General features: G+C 39.3%; 1 protein-coding gene across 3 annotated transcripts in view; it reads left to right on the forward strand.

Annotated features, from left to right (window-relative positions):
- Positions 1-19,193, forward strand: part of ARHGEF9 (Cdc42 guanine nucleotide exchange factor 9) — a 241,721-nt gene that overhangs the window by 133,552 nt on the left and 88,976 nt on the right. The gene's annotated exons all lie outside the window — the stretch shown is intronic.

A 19,193-nucleotide genomic window follows, 5' to 3' on the forward strand; every position in this document is an offset into this window, starting at 1 on the left:
ATTTGGTTGTTGCCACACCATGTAAAGGCCTGACTTCATTTGTTAAAGCACAAACATATCTCCCTCCAACTCAGTGGTTCACAAACTTGAATGTGCACCAGAGTCCCTGGAGTGGCTTGTTGAACATGCAGATTCCAGGCCCCTCTGCCTCCCCAAAGTTGTGAAATCTCAGTCTGGGGTAAACCAAGGCATCTCTACATTTAACAGGCATTCCTGGTGAAACTGATGCTGTTGGTCCTCTTCCTTCACTTGAAGAACACTGGTTTGGGGTTTGAACAGAAAAGAGCTTAGGGGGAGGAATGTATAGGAGATAAAGACTGAGTGGATAAGTCTCAGCTCCTTCAGTACGCCAGTTTGCTCCCCAGGAGCTGTGGCTCCACATTCCCTAACTCTATCCCTTCCATCTCACTAACCTGAGTAAGAATGAGAGCCCTTTTTTCATACTCTCTTGAGCTCATGAGACAAGTTGACATTTTCAAAGGGCATTTTACTAAACAGTTTGGGAATACCAGTGGGAAATGGAGGAAAGAATGTTTTTAAAAAGATTTCTCTCTCTCTCTCTCTCTCTCTCTCTCTCTCTCAAACACACACACACACACACACACACACACTCATATGGCATCCTGCTTGACCCAGGGAAAACTCTACTTTGAATATGTTTATCCCCTTCTTTCCAGATGAGGGGTCAGGTCCTACTTTCTGTCCCCTAAGTGCTATTGAGTGAGGTCAGGGCCCACTCTGGAATCAATAATACAGTTTTAACACTTTTTAAAGTTCTTGCTTCTTTAGAATATTGTTACCCAATAGAACTTCCTGCAGTGATAGAATATATCTGCATTCTCCAACACGGTACCCATTAGCTAGCCATCTGTGGCTATTGAGTGGTTGAGATGTGGCTAGTATGATTGAGAAATGGGATTTTAAATTTTATTTAATTTTAATTTAAATAGACATGTGACTAAATGGCACCCACATTGGACAGTGCAGATCTAGAAAGATCAAGGCCAAGGACTATGGGCCTTAACTTTTTTCACCTCAACTCATTTTTTCATCTCTTCCAGGAAGGTTAAAGGTAGAGTAGAAAGAACAAGGGCTGTGGGGACATGGAATGCTGGCTTTCACATCCTGACTTAGTCACTTAGGAATCCTGTAGCCTTGAAGTTGCCCCTTAACTCCTCTGACTTTTGATTTTTCTGATTTGTCCAGTGGGCTTGATTATACCAAACTCTTAGTTTTGTTGATAAAACTAAACATAATATTATAATTATTTGTAAAAATGTAGTTTCCCTTTCCTTTTCATCTATTCACCCAACCATCCATGTCTCTCGTTTCTCTTTTCCTCTTCCTTACCTCCAAACAAATAGCTGAAAATTACCCTCTGAGATGTGCTATGTGGCATTGGGCATCAAACCACTGACATGTCATTCATTCAGCAAACATATAATAGAGTTCTGCTCCATGCTAGCTTTGGACATAGCTCTTACCCTCAAAGTGCTCTGCCCTAGACTGGCATCTGAATCACCTGGGAGCTTGTTAGAAATGCAGAATCTTGGGGCACCTGGGTGTCTCAGTCGGTTAAGCATCTGCCTTCGGCTCAGGTCATGATCCCAGGGTCCTGGGATCGAGCCCCACATTGGGCTCCCTGCTCGGCTGGAAGCCTGCTTCTCCCTCTCCCTCTGCCACTCCCCCTGCTTGTGATCTCTCTCTCTCTCTCTGTCTCTCTGTGTGTCAAATAAATAAATAAAATCTTAAAAAAAAAGAAATGCAGAATCTTTAGCTCCACTCCAGACCTACCAAGTACAATTCTGCATTTTAACAAGGTTCCTATTTGACTTACATTATATATTAAAGTTTGAGGAGCACTGCTGTAAAATGGTAGCTGTCTTATAATGTCATAGAGCCTATAATATAAGTACAGTCCATTCTTTACCTGACAGCTGAGGGATGCTATCAAGATCTAAGTTGGGTCATATCACTCCTCTGCTCCATCTGATGGCTGACAATCTCTCCTTGAGTAAAAACCAAGCTCTTACTATTATTTACAAAGTCCTGTGTGATCAACCTGTTCTTACCTCTATCAACCTATTCTTACTTCATCTCCTTCACCTTTCCCATATTCTGTCCCTACTCCAGACACTCTGGTCTCTTGCTGTTCCTAGAAAAATATCTGGCATACCCCCTTCCACAGACTTTGGACTGACTTTTCTCTCTGCCTAGACCACTCATGGCTCCCACCTTCACCTCCTTCAAATCTTTACTCAGATATCACCTTCTCCTTGAGATCTTCCCTGAATTTTCTACTTAAAATTGTAATTGCACTGTCTCTTCCTCTTTCCTGCTTTATTTTCCTATATTGTACTTATTGCTATCTGACATATTACATGTTTTGCTTATATGTTTTCTTTATTGTTCTTCTCTCCTACAGAATGTAAATTCCATGGGGGCAGGGGATTTTACCTGTTAATTTACTGATATATCCCCAATACCTAGCACAGTTCCTGGCACATGGGACAAGTTCAGTAAATATTGTTGAAAGTTAGAATTAAATACAAGTGCTCACATGCATGTATTAACTTTGGCAATGTATATTCACATCTTATGCTATGTGATTTTCAGACAGGACAGAGGTTATTAGTGTTATTCCTATTTTCTAGATTAACAGACTTGAGTCTCTAAGAGACAAAATTACCTTCTCAGAGTTCTCTCAGGCACTGGCCCAGTGAGAGTCCTTTAGTCTTAGAAGGATCTTCTGTTCTCAACTCCCAAACATCTTGGCCTCTTCTTACAGGGCACAAGTTCAGGACAGCAATAGAAGTATTCATCTTTCCAGAAGAGGGAGTGCTATGTCCCTGCTTTGAGAACTTTCCCAATCCAGCCAAACCAAGTAAAGCTTTTGTTGGTGATCTGCTCATTCCATATTTCTCAATTATTCTTGGTGCTGAAGTTAAGGGTTTAAATGGGAAGAATCTCTTTGTCCCGCCTTGCAACCACAGTGTCATAAAGTTTAGCTAGAACAAAAGAAGGATGGAGAAATCTGTGTCTAGCTGGACCAGAAGACAGTATTTTAGTCCAGGATTGTGTCACCTCTAAACCAAAGCTGTAAGTAACAATATGGTTTATCATAGAGAATACCAGACTCAGAATTGGGAGTCCCAGGTTCAGGACCCACCTTGGTCACTGATTGGCTGAGGAATCTCGGGTGAATGTTTTCCATCATGGGCCTTGTTCCCCAACTCTAAAATGAATGGGTCAGAGGGTTTGCTCTTTAAGTGCTGTCTGGATCTTATGTTCTTTTTTTTTTAAGATTTTTTTTATTATTTATTTGAGAGAGAGAAAGAGAGATAGCGACAGAGATAGAGCATGAGCGGAAAGGAGAGGGAGAAGCAGGGTTCCCACTGAGCAGGGAGCCTGATGCCGGGCTCAACCCCAGGACCCTGGAGTCATGACCTGAGCCGAAGGCAGATGCTTAACTGACTCAGCCACCCAGGTACCCCTGGATCTTATTTTCTGTGATTCTATACAATCTAAATATATTCTTACTAAAGAAAGCTGTGGTAGTGATCCAGGTTACTTTTGCATTTTCTGCTGTTTTCTTCTTGGTACCCATGAAGGCATGTTTTACTCAGGCATGATTGTGTTAACATCAGGGATGAATGTGTTCATATGGTATATCTACTCTTTCTGAAAATTAAGGGAGACCTCTAAATACTTCCTAATCTTGTGCTTTTGAAAAGGAAATGGGAGACACTGTATTCAGTATAAAAAAAGTCACTATCTATTAAAAACTATACATATTCATAGATATGTATTTATTTTTATATATTTACTCTATTTAATCTATATATCTATAATATATGTGGCATATATGATTAAATAGGGTATACATCATGTTATGATTTTATAATTATAATATTATAGATTATATATATATCATATATATTACATATATATTTACTCCTGGGAACAGAAAATGCTTTACAAACATTTAAGTTACAATACCTTCATTTTACAAATGAGAAAATAGGAAATAAAGTATTTTTTATCAAAGTCATTCTATGAGGCCAGTAAGATAAAAGAGCTTTTTTAATGAGTTCTTTGCAAAAGATGACATTTTTCTTTCTAAATCCAGACAGTGGGATAAAATAGCCTTGTTTCACTTCTAGGTCACCTTGAACAGTGATTGGTGGTATTACCTCTTGTAACCTTAGAACTCACTGTATAATCAGGGAAACTGAGACAACAGGGTAAGCAAAGCTAAAGATGCCTTATAAAGTTGCCTAGTATGTCTCTCTTAAGGAACATAATCTCAGTCACCCCATACCTGCGAAATACATTCTGTTCTCAAATTCCTCCAGAGAAGCTGGACTGCCTTTCCTCAGTCATTTGTATTAGTGTCTCATACCTGTTAACATTAAGAAATTCTTCCTTAGGTCTGATTGAGTAGTGATTTCCATTTGATATGCTTGAGCCTGGGGTTTCCAAACTTATTACCTGTTTGGGTTTTCCTTTCTGTAAATTACCTATCCTGATGTTTCCCAGTTGCCTTTTCATCTCTGTGTGCATATAGCAAATAACACATTGTAAAATGGTAATATTTGTATAAGGATAAGGCAGTTCAGCAGCTTGAAGTGACCATCCCAGGGGTTTCTGGCTGCCCATGCCCTATCTATTCACCTGGTATTACCTGGACACCCCAGGCCCTGTTCCTATCCTTTACCCATTGTCCTATAGTTTCTTATATATTTTGCTTTCTTGCTGATTTACAGTATTTCCTTGTATATTCCAGGTATTAATCCCTTGTCAGTTTTCCATGTTGCAATATCTTCTTCCTGTTTTCCTCTTGTTTTTTTTGTTTTGTTTACAACATTTGAAGAAAGGATTCCCTGGCCCAAAAAGGGAAAAAAAAAAAGAAAAGAAAAAACCCACCAGTATAAACATTCTGCTTTTAATTTTGCTTTTATCATCATTAGCATGAAAAGAGCTAGTCATTTTGCAGTTATTCAACATACATTTATTGAGCAGCAACTATATTCCAGGTACTGTTAAACTCTGGGATACAGCTATGAATAGGACAACCATGATCATAATCCCCTAATTTTCTTAAAATAATTTTCAAGATGTTTATTAAGTCCCCTGTCAGGCCTCAGGCTTCCACACAAAACAATATATGAAATCTCTGGAAGTCAGAGCTGAAAGGGGCCCTGGAACTCTTTTCTGGTATATGCATTTTAGAGATGGAGACACTGAGACCCAGACTTGTGCAGGCCTTTCCCTAAAGGAATTCCCAAACCCTAGGTAATCCAGAGGTTCTTTGGTCTATTTTACTTCCCTATATTCTTTGGGATCTTCCCTGGAGATAATGGCTATGGTTTGTATCCCATATCAAGGCACTAATTTTAGCTCAACCCATTAGATCTAGCCTTTTAGATCAACTCTTGTCAGTTTAAGAACAGAGTGAAATAGATAGGCAACCTTCCTTAACCATTACCATGGCAATGCCAGGGCTAATTTATACCAATTATGATTGATTTGATAAACTCCCATAGTACTCTTAACTACTGTGTGCTCTGTCTTCTCATTCATGCCTTACTTTACTCCTAGGAGGCAGAAGTGAGGCTCTCAGATACTGCCTCTGTTCAGTCATTTCACACTACTGTCATATCACCCTATTCTCTCTTACCATTCAATGGGGTAGCATCTGACAGGATTTTGAAGCATGCTTGACAGTAACAGCTACAGACCTGTTTTGCTCCTTCTGCCCTGTGTTGTTTTTAAGGCCCCTGTCTACCCTTCTTACTCCCCTCTGACTGTACTATTTTCTTCATTTTCTTCTGAAAACAGGGCTCACAATTGAAAGCTGCTCTCCTGCAGTGGTGTAACATCTTCCTATTAATTTGTCATTCTATCATCTCAGTCTGTTTATTTTTTTTCTCTCCAACATAAACTGGCATTAGTCTTTTTTCTTTATTATGATGTTCATTTAGCCAACATATTTTGGATACTAGCCCTTTATCTGATACATCATTAGTTTTTGATGTAGTATTCAATGATTCATTAGTTGCGTTTAATACCCAGTGCTCATCACAACATATGTCCTCCTTAATACCCATCACCCAGTTATCCCATCCTCCCACCCTCCTCCCTTCTGTAACCCTCAGTTTGTTTCCTGGAGTCCAGACTCTCTCATGGTTTGTCTCCCTTTCTAATTGCTTCCCATTCAGTTTTCCCTCCCTTCCCCTAAGATCCTGTGTGCTATTTCTTATGTTCCACGTATGAGTGAAATCATATGATAATTGTCTTTCTCTGACTGACTTATTTCACTTAGTTTAATCCCCTCCAGTTCCATCCAGTCAGTGTGAATTGTGGGTATTCATCCATTCTGATAGCTGAGTAATATATTCCATTGTATATGTGAACCACATCTTCTTTATCCATTCATCTGTTGAGGGACATTTTGGCTCTTTCCACAGTTTGGCTATTGTGGAAATTGCTGCTATGAACATTGGGGTGCTGGTGGCCCTTCTTTTCACTACATCTGTTTCTCTGGGGTAAATCCCAGTAGTGCAATTGCTGGGTCATAAGGTAGCTCTATTTTTAACTTCTTGAGGAACCTCCATACCGTTTTCCAGAGTGGCTGCCGTAACTTGCATTCCCACTAACAGGTAAGAGGGTTCCCCTTTCTCCACATCCAAACCAACATTTGTTATTTCCTGTCTTATTGATTTTAGCCATTCTAAGTGGTGTAAGGTGGTATCTCACCGTGGTTTTGATTTGTACTTCCCTGATGGCAAGTGATGTGGAGCAATTTTTCATGTGTCTGTCGGTCATTTATATGTCTTCTTTGGAGAAGGGTCTGTTCATGTCTTCTGCCCATTTCTTGATTGGATTATTTGGTTTTTGGGTGTTGAGTTTGAGAAGTTCTTTATAGATCTTGGATGCCAGCCCTTTATCTGTTATGTCATTTGCAAATACCTTTTCCCATTCCATAGGTTGCCTTTTAGTTTTGTTGACTGTTTCCTTTGCCATGCAGAAGCTTTTTATCTTGATGAAATCCCAGCAGTTCATTTCTTCTTTTCTTTCCCTTGCCTTTGGAGATTTGTCTAGCAAGAAGTTCCTGTGGCCGAGTTCAAAGAGGTTGCTGCCTGTGTTCTCCTCTAGGATTTTTTTTAAGATTGTTTTCTTTTTTTTATTATGTTATGTTAATCACCATACATTACATCATTAGTTTTTGATGTAGTGTTTCCATGATGCATTGTTTGCGTATAACACCCAGTGCTCCATTCAGCCCTCTTTAATACCCATCACCAGGCTAACCCATCCTCCCACCCCCCTCCCCTCTAGAACCCTCAGTTTGTTTTTCGGAGTCCATTGTCTGTCATGGATCGTCTCCTCCTCCGATTCCCCCCCTTCATTCTTCCCCTCTTGCTAACTTTTTCTTCTTCTTTTTTTTTAACATATAAAGTATTATTTGTTACAGAGGTACAGATCTGTGATTCAACAGTCTTGCACAATTCACAGCACTCACCATAGCACATACCCTCCCCAATGTCTATCACCCAGCCACCCCATCCCTCCCACCCCCCCACTCCAGCAACCCTCAGTTTGTTTCCTGAGATTAAGAATTCCTCATATCAATGAGGTCATATGATACATGTCTTTCTCTGATTGACTTATTTCGTTCAGCATAACACCCTCCAGTTCCATCCACATCGTTGCAAATGACAAGATTTCATTATTTTTGATGGCTGAATAATATTCCATGGTATATATATACCACATCTTCTTTATCCATTCATCTGCCGATGGACATCTTGGCTCTTTCCACAGTTTGGCTATTGTGGACATTGCTGCTATAAACATAGGGGTGCACGTACCCTTTCAGATCCCTACATTTGTATCTTTGGGGTAAATACCCAGTAGTGCAATGGCTGGATCGCATGGTAGCTCTATTTTCAACTTTTTGAGGAACCTCCATACTGTTTTCCAGAGTGGTTGCACCAGCTTGCATTCCCACCAACAGTGTAGGAGGGTTCCCCTTTCTCGGCATCCCCGCCAACATCTGTTGTTTCCTGACTTGTTAATTTTAGCCATTTTGACTGGTGTGAGGTGATATCTCATTGAAGTGTTGATTTGGATTTCCCTGATGCCGAGAGATGTTGAGCAGTTTTTCATGTGTTTGTTGGCCGTTTGGATGTCTTCTTTGGAAAAATGTCTGTTCATGTCTTCTGCCCATTTCTTGATTGGATCATTTGTTCTTTGGGTTTGAGTTTAAGAAGTTATTTTTTTTTTTAAGATTTTATTTATTTATTTGACAGAGAGAGACACGAGAGAGGGAACACAAGCAGTGGGAGTGGGAGAGGGAGAAGCAGGCTTCCCATGGAGCAGGGAGCCCGATGCGGGGCTCGATCCCAGGGCCCTGGGATCATGACCTGAGCCGAAGGCAGCCGCTTAACGACTGAGCCACCCAGGCGCCATAGAGTTTAAGAAGTTCTTTATAGATTTTGGATACTAGCCCTTTATCTGATATGTCATTTGCAAATATCTTTTCCCATTCTGTCAGTTATCTTTTGGTTTTATTGAGTGTTTCCTATGCTGTGCAAAAGCTTTTTATCTTGATGAGGTCCCAATAGTTCATTTTTGCCCTTGCTTTCCTTGCCTTTGGTGATGTTTCTAGGAAGAAGTTGCTGTGGCTGAGGTCGAAGAGGTTGCTGCCTGTGTTCTCCATTAGGATTTTGATGGACTCCTGTCTTCCATTTAGGTCTTTCAACCATTTGGAGTCTATTTTTTTGTGTGGTGTAAGGAAATGGTCCAGTTTCATTCTTCTGCATGTGGCTGTCCAAATTTCCCAACACCATTTGTTGAAGAGACTGTCTTTTTTCCATTGGACATTCTTTCCTGCTTTGTCAAAGATTAGTTGACCATAGAGTTAAGGATCCATTTCTGGGCTCTCTATTCTGTTCCATTGATTTATGTGTCTGTTTTTGTGCCAGTACCATACTGTCTTGATGATGACAGCTTTGTAATAGAGCTTGAAGCCCAGAATTGTGATGCCGCCAGCTTTGCTTTTCTTTTTCAACTTTCCTCTGGCTATTCGGGATCTTTTCTGGTTCCATACAAATTTTAGAATTATTTGTTCCATTTCTTTGAAAAAAGTGGATGGTATTTTGATGGGGATTGCATTGAATGTGTAGATTGCTCTAGGTAGTGTTGACATCTTCACAATATTTTTTTTTCCACTCCATGAGCATGGAACGTTTTTCCATTTCTTTGTGTCTTCCTCAATTTCTTTCCTGAGTATTTTATAGTTTTCTGAGTACAGATTCTCTGCCTCTTTGGTTAGATTTATTCCTAGGTATCTTATGGTTTTGGGTGCAATTGTAAATGGGATTGACTCCCTAATTTCTCTTTCTTCTGTCTTGTTGTTGGTGTATAGGAATGCCACTGATTTCTGTGCATTGATTTTGTATCCTGCCACTTGACTGAATTCCTGTATGAGTTCTAGCAGTTTTGGGGTGGAGTCTTTTGCGTTTTCCACATAAAGTATCATATCATCTGCAAAGAGTGAGAGTTTGACTTCTTCTTTGCTGATTTGAATGCCCTTTATTTCTTTTTGCTGTCGGATTGCTGTGGCTAGGACTTCTAATACTATGTTGAACCGCAGTGGTGATAGTGGACATCCCTGCCATGTTCCTGACTTTAGGGGGGAAAGCTCTTAGTTTTTCCCCATTGAGAATGATATTTGCCGTAGGTTTTTCATAGATGGCTTTTATGATATTGAGGTATGTACCCTCCAGGCCTATACTCTGAAGAGTTTTGATCAAGAAAGGATGCTGTGCTTTGTCAAATGCTTTTTCTGCGTCTCTTGAGAGGACCATATGTTTCTTGTTCTTTCTTTTATTAATGTATTGTATCACATTGATTGATTTGCAGATGTCGAACCAACCTTGCAGCCCAGGGATAAATCCCACTTGGTCGTGGTAAATAATTCTTTTAATGTACTGTTGGATCCTATTGGCTAGTATTTTGGTGAGAATTTTTGCATCCATGTTCATCAGGGATATTGGTCTGTAATTCTCCTTTTTGATGGGGTCTTTGGTTTAGGGATCAAGGTTATGGTGGCCTCATAAAACAAGTTTGGAAGTTTTCCTTCCATTTCTATTTTTTGGAACAGTTTCAGAAGAATAGGTATTAATTCTTCTTTAATTGTTTGGTAGAATTCCCCTCGGAAGCCATCTGGCCCTGGGCTTTTGTTTATTGGGAGATTTTTGATGACTGCTTCAATTTCCTTAGTGGTTATAGGTCTGTTCAGGTTTTCTATTTCTTCCTGGTTCAGTTTTGGTAGTTGATACATCTCTAGGAATGCCTCCATTTCTTCCAGATTATCTAATTTGCTGGCATATAGTTGCTCATAACATGTTCTTATAATTGTTTGTATTTCTTTGGTGTTGGTTGTGATCTCTCCTCTTTCATTCATGATTTTGTTGATTTGGGTCATTTCTCTTTTCTTTTTGATAAGTCTGGCTAGGGGTTTATCAATCTTGTTAATTCTTTCAAAGAACCAACTCTTAGTTTCGTTGATCTGTTCTACTGTTCTTTTGGTTTCTATTTCATTGATTTCTGCTCTGATCTTTATTATTTCTCTTCTCCTGCTGGGTTTAGGCTTTATTTGCTGTTTTTTCTCTAGCTCCTTTAGGTGTAGGGTTAGGGTGTGTATTTGAGACCTCTCTTGTTTCTTGAGAAAGGCTTGTATTGCTATATACTTTCCTCTTAGGACTGCCTTTGCTGCATCCCAAATATTTTGAACAGTTGTGTTTTCATTTTCATTTATTCCCATGAATTTTTAAAATTCTTCTTTAATTTCCTGGTTGACCTATTCATTCCTTAGTTGGATACTCTTTACTCTGCATGTATTTGAGTTCTTTCTGACTTTCCTCTTGTGATTGAGTTCTAGTTTCAAAGCATTGTGGTCTGAAAATATGCAGGGAATGATTCCAATCTTTTGGTACCGTTTGAGATCTGATTTGTGACCTAGGATGTGATCTATTCTGGAGAATGTTCCATGGGCACTAGAGAAGAATGTGTATTCTGTTACTTTGGGATGGAATGTTCTGAATATGTCTGTGAAGTCCATTTGGTCCAGTGTGTCATTTAAAGTCTTTATTTCCTTGTTGATCTTTTGCTTAGATGATCTGTCCATTTCAGTGAGGGGGGTGTTAAAGTCCCCCACTATTCTAGTATTGTTGTCAATGTGTTTCTTTGCTTTTGTTATTAATTGGCTTATATAATTGGCTTCTCCCATGTTAGGGGCATAGATACTTGCAATTGTTAGATCTTCTTGTTGGATAGACCCTTTAAGTAGGATATAGTGTCCTTCCTCATTTCTTATTACAGTCTTTGGTTTAAAATCTATTTTGTCTGATATAAGGATTGCCACCCCAGCTTTCTTTTGGTGTCCATTAGCATGGTAAATGGTTTTCCACTCCCTCACTTTCAATGTGGGGTGTCTTTGGGTCTAAAATGAGTCTCTTGCAGACAGCATCTCGATGGGTCTTGTTTTTTTATCCAATCTGATACCCTGTATCTTTTGATTGGGGCATTTAGCCCATTTACATTCAGGATAATAATTGAAAGATATGAACTTAGTGCCACTGTATTGCCTGTAAGGTTACTGTTACTGTATATTGTCCGTGTTCCTTTCTGGTCTATGTTACTTTTAGGCTCTCTCTTTGTTTAGATGACCCCTTTCAATATTTCTTTTAGGGCTGGTTTGGTGTTTGCAAATTCCTTTAGTTTTCGTTTGTCTTGGAAGCTTTTTATCTCTCCTTCTATTTTCAATGACAGCCTAGCTGGATAGAGTATTCTTGGCTGCATATTTTTCTCATTTAGTGCTCTGAATATATCATGTTAGTCCTTTCTGGCCTGCCAGGTCTTGTGGATAGGTCTGTTGCCAATCTAATATTTCTACCATTGTAGGTTACAGATCTCTTCTCCTGAGCTGCTTTCAGGATTTTCACTTTGTCTCTGAGACTCATAATTTTTACTATTAGATGTCGGGGTGTTGCCCTATTTTTACTGATTTTACAGGGGGTTCTCTGTGCCTCCTGGATTTTGATGCCCATTTCCTTCCCCAAATTAGGGAAGTTCTCTTGATAATTTGTTCCAATATACCTTCTGCCCCCCTCTCTCTTTCTTCTTCTTCTGGGATCCCAATTATTTTAATGTTGTTTCATCTTATGATATCATTTATCTCTTGAATTTGGCCTTCGTGATCCAGTACTTGTTTATCTCACTTTTTCTCAGCTTCTTTTTTTCCCATCATTTGTTCTTCTTTATCACTTTCTCTTCTGCCTCATTTATCCTAGCAGTTAGAGCCCCCATTTTTTATTGTACTTCATTAATAGCCTTTTTGATTTTGACTTGGTTAGATTTTAGTTCTTTTATTTCTCCAGAAAGGGTTTCTCTATTAACTTCCATTCTTTTTTCAATCCCAGCTGGTATCTTTAAAATCATCCTTCTGAACTCTAGTTCTGACATTGTACTAATGTCCATATTGAGTAGGTCCCTGGCAGTCCATACTGCCTCTTGTTCTTTTTTTTTTTTTGAGGTGATTTTTTCCATCTTGTCATTTTGTCCAGAGAATAGGTGAATGTGCAAACAAAATGCTAACAGGGTAACACCGTCTCCAGAAAATATACTCTAAACAAATCAGAAAAGACCTGAAACCAGGGGAAAATAAAGGGAAAGAAAGAAAAAAGAAAAAGAAAAAAAAGGAAAAGATAAAAACAAACAAAAATAGAACAAAACAAACAACAAAAAAACTAGAATATGATCAAATATGATCAGGCTGGTGCATAGACCAGTGCCACACACTAGATTTTGGGCGTATTTTGGTCTGTTAGAAGAAAGTGCCTCCCAAAATTTTAAAGAAAGAAAAACTTATATATGTATAAAAATAAGGGTTAATACGATGAAGGGATGCAATATGACTCTAAAGATGAAAATTATAAGATTTTATAGGAGGAATTGATAAGATAAGTTGTTTGAAAAAAGAAAGAAGAGGATTTAAAAAGAAAAGAAAAAAAAGGGAGAGAATGTGATCAGGCAGGAGACTAGAACAAAGCCATACACTAGAGATTTAGGGTATGTTTTGATCTGTTAGAAGAAAGTGTATCTCAAAATTTTAAAGAGAGGGCAACTTATATATATATATATATATAATGCCAAAAATAAGGGTAATCATGATGAAGGGATAGAATATGACTCTAAAAATGAAAAATAAAAAAAGATTTTTTTAAAAAAGAAATTGATGAACCATGAGAGACTATGGACTCTGAGAAATAAATAGGGTTTTAGACGGGAGTGGGGAGGGGGGATTTGTTAGCCTGGTGATGGTTATTAAGGAGGGCACATACTGCATGGAGCACTGGGTGTTATACGGAAACAATCGATCGTGGATCACTACATCAAAACCTAATGATGTATTGTATGGTGCCTAACATAACATAATAAAATTTAAAAAAAGAGACTATAATAAGACTATTAAAAATTAAATAAAATAAAAAAGAGATTGATAAGATGTTGGTTGAAAAAGGGAAAAAGAAAAATTAAAAAAAAAACAGTTAAAAAAATTAACTTTGAAAGACTAAAGAATCATAGTAAAAAAGCCATGAATTCTATTTGCAGTATTCCCCTAGTGCTGGAGTTCTGTCGTCCTCATTGATTGGTAAACTTGGTCTTGGCTGGCTGTTCTTGGTGATCTTCTGGGGGAGGAGCCTGTTGCCGTGGTTCCCAAATGTCTTTGCTGGAGGCGGAATTGCCCCGCCCTTGCTGGTCTGGGCTAAGTAATCTGCCCAGGTTTGCTTTCAGGAACTTTTGTTCCCTGCAAGCTTTCAGTACAGCTTTGGAGGAGGAGAGTGGAAATGGTGGCCTCCCAATCTCCACCCTGGAGGAGCCGAGAACTCCAGGCCCCACTCCTCAGTGCACTCCCAGAGAAAAGCAGTCAATCACTCCCATCTCCCTGGTCTCCAGCCTTACTCCGTGCTCACCTGGCCTGTGACCTAGTGTTTCTATCTCTGGCGCACGACCCCTTGTGGAGTCTCCAAACGCAGCAGATCCCTGCAGTGCACCCCCGTGCCACTTCTCCCGGGGGAGGAAGGGGAATCTCCCCGGATCTGCCACTTGTTGGGTCCCTGCTGGAAGAGCAGTGGCCCGACTGTGCCACAGATCACGGTTTATGGCAACCCTGAGCTGAGAGCCCATGCCTCAGCTCCCTGTCTCTGCAGCCGGCTTTCCTGCTCTGATACCTGGGAGCTCTGCCACACTCAGGCACCCCCCCGCCTTTCTGTGACCCCAAGGGTCCTGGGACCACACTCTCCCAGTGAGGGTTCCACCCCCCGCTTAGCCACTGGAGTGACATCCCTCATTGGAGCCGACTTCTAAAAGTTCCGATTTTGTGCTCCGCTGCTCTATCACTTGCCAGAAGTGGCAGACAGAGGCCCCCTCCCCTGCTATCTATCTTCCCGAATATTGCCTCAGATTCATTTCTCCGCACATCCTACCTCCCAGAATGTGGTCGCTTTTCTGTTCAGAGAGTTGTTGTTATTCTTTTCTTTAATCTCCTGTTGAATTCGTAGGTGTTCAGAATGGTTTGATCCTTCTCTAGCTGAATTCCTGGAACCAGATGAAATCCAAGTCTCCTACTCCACCACCATCTTTCTCCGCCCCACCCCCAGACTTTTTAAAAGATTTTTAAGATTTTATTTATTTATTTGACAGAGAGAGAGATAGTGAGAGTAGGAACACAAGCAGGGGGAATGGGAGAGGTAGAAACAGGCTTCCCAGTGAGCAGGGAGCCTGATGTGGGGCTCGATCCCAGGACCCTGGGATCATGACCTAAGCCAAAGGCATTTGCTTAACAACTGAGCCATCCAGGTGTCCCTCTCCTCTAGGATTTTGATGGATTCACATCGAGGTCTTTCATCCATTTTAAGTTTACTTTTGTGTATGGTGTAAGAAAGTCATCCAGTTTCATTCTTCTGCATGTGGCTATCCAATTTTCCCAACTCAATTTGTTGAAGAGACTGTTTTTTCCTGCTTTGTCAAAGATTAGTTGACCATATAGTTAAGGGTTCATTTCTGCATTTTCTATTCTGTTTCAGTGACCTGTGTGTCTGTTTTTGTGCCAGTTCCGTACTGTCTTGATGTTTACAGCTTTGTAATACAGCTTGAAATCCAGAATTGTGATGCCACCAGCTTCAATTTTCTTTTTCAACATTCCTTTGGCTATCTGGGGTCTTTTCTGGTTCTATACAAATTTTAGGATTGTGTGTTCCAGCTCTGTGAAAAATGCTGATGGTATTTTGATAGGGATTGCATTGAATGTGTAGACTGCTTTGGGTAGCATAGACATTTTAACAATGTTTGTTCTTCCAGTCCATGAGTATGGAATGTTTTTCCATTTCTTTGTGTCTTCTTCTATTTCTTTCATAAGTGTTGTATAGTTCTCAGAGTACAGATCCTTTATCTCTTTCATTAGGATTCCTAGGTATCTCATGGTTTTTGGTGCAATTGTAAATAGGATTGATTCCTTGATTTCTCTTTCTTCTGCTTCATTTTTAGTATATAGAAATGCAACTGACCTCTGTGCATTGATTTTTTTTTTAAAGATTTTATTTATTTATTCATGAGAGAGAGAGAGGGGCAGAGGGAAAAGCGGGCTCCCAAGGAGCAGGGAGTCCAATGCGGGACTCGATCCCAGGACGCTGGGATCATGACCTGAGCCAAAGGCAGACGCTTAACCATCTGAGCCACCCAGGCGCCCCTGTGCATTGATTTTATATACTGCAACTTTTCTGAATTCCTGTATCAGTTGTAGGAGTTTTTGGTGGAGCCTTTTGGGTTTTCTACATAGAGTATTATGTCATCTGCAAGGAGTGAGAGTTTGACTTCTTTGCTGATTTGGATGCCTTTGATTTATTTTTGTTGTCTGATTGTGTAGGCTAGGACTTCCAGTACTGTGCTGAACAACATTGGTGAGAATGGACATCCCTTTTTTGTTCCTGACGTTAGGGGAAAAGCTCTTAATTTTTCCCTGTCCAGGATGATATTCACTTTATTTTTCCTATATGGTTTTTATGATATTTAGGTATGTTCCCTCTCTCCCTAGACAGTGGAGAGCTTTTATCAAGAAAGGATACTTTTTCAGCATCTACTTAGAGGATCATATGATTCTTAGATTCTTATTCTTTCTTTTATTACTTTCGTGTATCACATTGATTGATTGGTGGATGTTGAACCAAATTTACAGCCCAGGAATAAATCTCACTTGGTCATGGTGAATAATCCTTTTAATGTAAAGTCGGATTCTATTAGCTAGTATCTTGGTGAGAATTTTGGCATCCATGTTCATCAGGGATATTGGTCTGTAATTCTCCTTTTTGATGGAGTCTTTGGTTTAGGGATCAAGGTAATGCTGGCCTTGTATAATGAGTTTGCAAGTTTACCTTCCATTTCAATTTTTTGAAACAGTTTCAGAAGTGTATGTATTAATTATTCTTTAAAGATTTTGTAGAATTCTCCTGGGAGGCCATCTGGCCCTGTACTCTTGTTTCTTGGGAGATTTTTGATTACTGCTTCAATTTCTTTGCTGGTTATGGGTTTGTTCAAATTTTCTATTTCTTCCTGTTTCAGTTTTCGTTGTTTATATGTTTCTTTTTTTTTTTTAAGATTTTATTTATTTATTTGACAGAGAGAGACATAGAGAGAGCAGGAATACAAGCAGGGGGAATGGGAGAGGGAGAAGCAGGCTTCCCGCCGAGCAGGGAGCCCGATGTGGGACTCGATCCCAGGACCCTGGGATCATGACCTGAGCCGAAGGCAGACGCTTAACGACTAAGCCACCCACCTGTTTATATGTTTCTAAGAATGTATCTATTTCTTCCAGTTGCCTAATTTGTTAGCATATAATTGCTTATAATATTCTTCTAATGTTTTTGTATTTCTGTGGTGTTGGGTATGTTCTCTCCTCTTTCATTTATGATTTTATTTATTTGGGTCCTTTCTTTTTTCTTTTTGATAAATCTAGCTAGGGGCTTATCAGTCTTATTAATTCTTTCAGCAAACCAGCTCCTAGTTTCATTTATCTGTTGTACTGTGTTTTTGATTTCTATATCATTGATTTCTGCTCTAATCTTTATTATTTCTCTTCTCCTGCTGGATTTAGACTTTATTTGTTGTTCTTTTTCCAGCTTCTTTAGGTGTAAGGTTAGGTTGTGCATTTGAGACTTTCTAGTTTCTTGAGAAAGGCCTGTATTGCCATATACTTCCCTCTTAGGACTGCCTTTGCTAAATCCCAAAGGTTCTGAACTGTTGTGTTTTCATTTTCACTTGCTTCCATGTATTTTTTTGAATTATTCTTTAATTTCCTAGTTGAGCCATTCATTCTTTAGTAGGATATTCTTTAACTTCCATGTTTGTGGTCTTTCCAATTTTTTTTTTCCTGTGGTTGACTTTAAGTTTTAAGTATTGTGGTCTGAAAATATGCATGGTATGATCTCAGTCTTTTGGTACCTGTTGAGACCTTATTTGTGACCCAGTATATGATCTATTCTGAAGAATGTTCCATGTGCACTCAAGAAGGGTATGTATTCTGCTGATTTAGAATGAAATGCTCTGAATATATCTGTGAAATCCATCTGCTCCAGGTTGTCATTCAAAGCCCTTGTTTCCTTGTTGATCTTCTGCTTAGATGTTCTGTCCATTTCTGTGAGTGGGGTGTTAATGTCCCCTACTGTTATTGTATTATTACCAATGAGTTTCTTTCACTTTGTTTTTAATTGGTTTATATATTTGGCTACTCCCATGTTGGGAGCATATATATATATATGTATATATTAAAGATTTTATATATTTATTTGACAGAGAGAGACATAGCGAGAGCAGGAACACAGGCAGGGGGAGTGGGAGAGGGAGAAGCAGGCCTCCCGCCGAGCAGGGAGCCCGATGTGGGGCTCGATCCCAGGACCCTGGGATCATGACCTGAGCCGAAGGCAGACGCTTAACGACTGAGCCACCCAGGCGCCCGGGGAGCATATATATTTTTAATTGTAGATCTTCTTGTTAGATAAATTCTTTTATTATGATATAGTGCCCTTCTTCATCTCTTATTACAGTCTTTGGTTTAAAATCTAGTTTGTCTGATATAAGAGTAGATACTCCATCTTTCTTTTGGTGTCCATTGACATGATAAATTTTTCTCCATCCCCTCATTTTCTTTCTTTTTTTTTTATTATGTTCAGTTAGCCACTGTATAGTACATCATCAGTTTTTGATGTAGTGTTCAATGATTCATCAGTTACACATAACACCCATCACAACATGTGCCCTCCTTAATACCTATCACCATCCCCTCATTTTCAATCTGGACGTGCCTTTGGCTCTAAAATGAGTCTCCTGTAAGCAGCATATCAATGTTCTTTTTTTTTAATCCATTCTGACATCCTATGTCTTTTGATTGGAATGTTTAGTCCATTTACATTCAGAGTAATTATTGAAATATATGAATTTAGTGCCACTGTATGCAATGGTTTGTCTCCCCCTCTGTTTTCATTTTATTTTATTTTTCCTTACCTCTTAAGTCACTGTTCCTGTAGATTGTCTGTTTCCTTCTGGTCTTTTTTACTTTTGGCTTTCTCTCCGCTCAGTGAATCCCCTTTAATATTTCTTGCAATGCTGGTTTAATGTTCACAAAGTCCTTTAGTTTTTGTTTGTCTTGGAAACTCTTTATCTCTCCTATTCTGAATGATAACCTTACTGGATAGAGTATTTTTGGCTGCAGTTTTTTCCTATTCCTCATGTAGAATATATCATGCCACCCCTTTCTGGCTTGCCATGTTACTGTTGAAAAATCTCCAGATAGCGTTATAGATATTCCCTTGTAAGTTAAGGAGTTCTTTTGTCTTGCTGCTTTTTAGAGTTTTTCTTTATCACTATATTTTGCCAAATTAATTACAATATGTCTTGGTGTTGGCCTGCTTTTGTTGATTTTGATGGGAGTTCTCTATGCCTCTTCGATCTGGATGTTTATTTCCTTCCCCAGATTAGGTACGTTTTTAGCTCTTATTTCTCAAAATTTCTACCCCCTTTCTCTTTTCTTCTGGAACTTTTATAATATGAATGCTATAATGTTTGATGGT

This window comes from Mirounga leonina, unplaced genomic scaffold (assembly GCF_011800145.1).
Source record: "Mirounga leonina isolate KUSES-001 unplaced genomic scaffold, KU_Mleo_1.0 Mir_101097, whole genome shotgun sequence".
NCBI lineage: Eukaryota > Metazoa > Chordata > Mammalia > Carnivora > Phocidae > Mirounga > Mirounga leonina.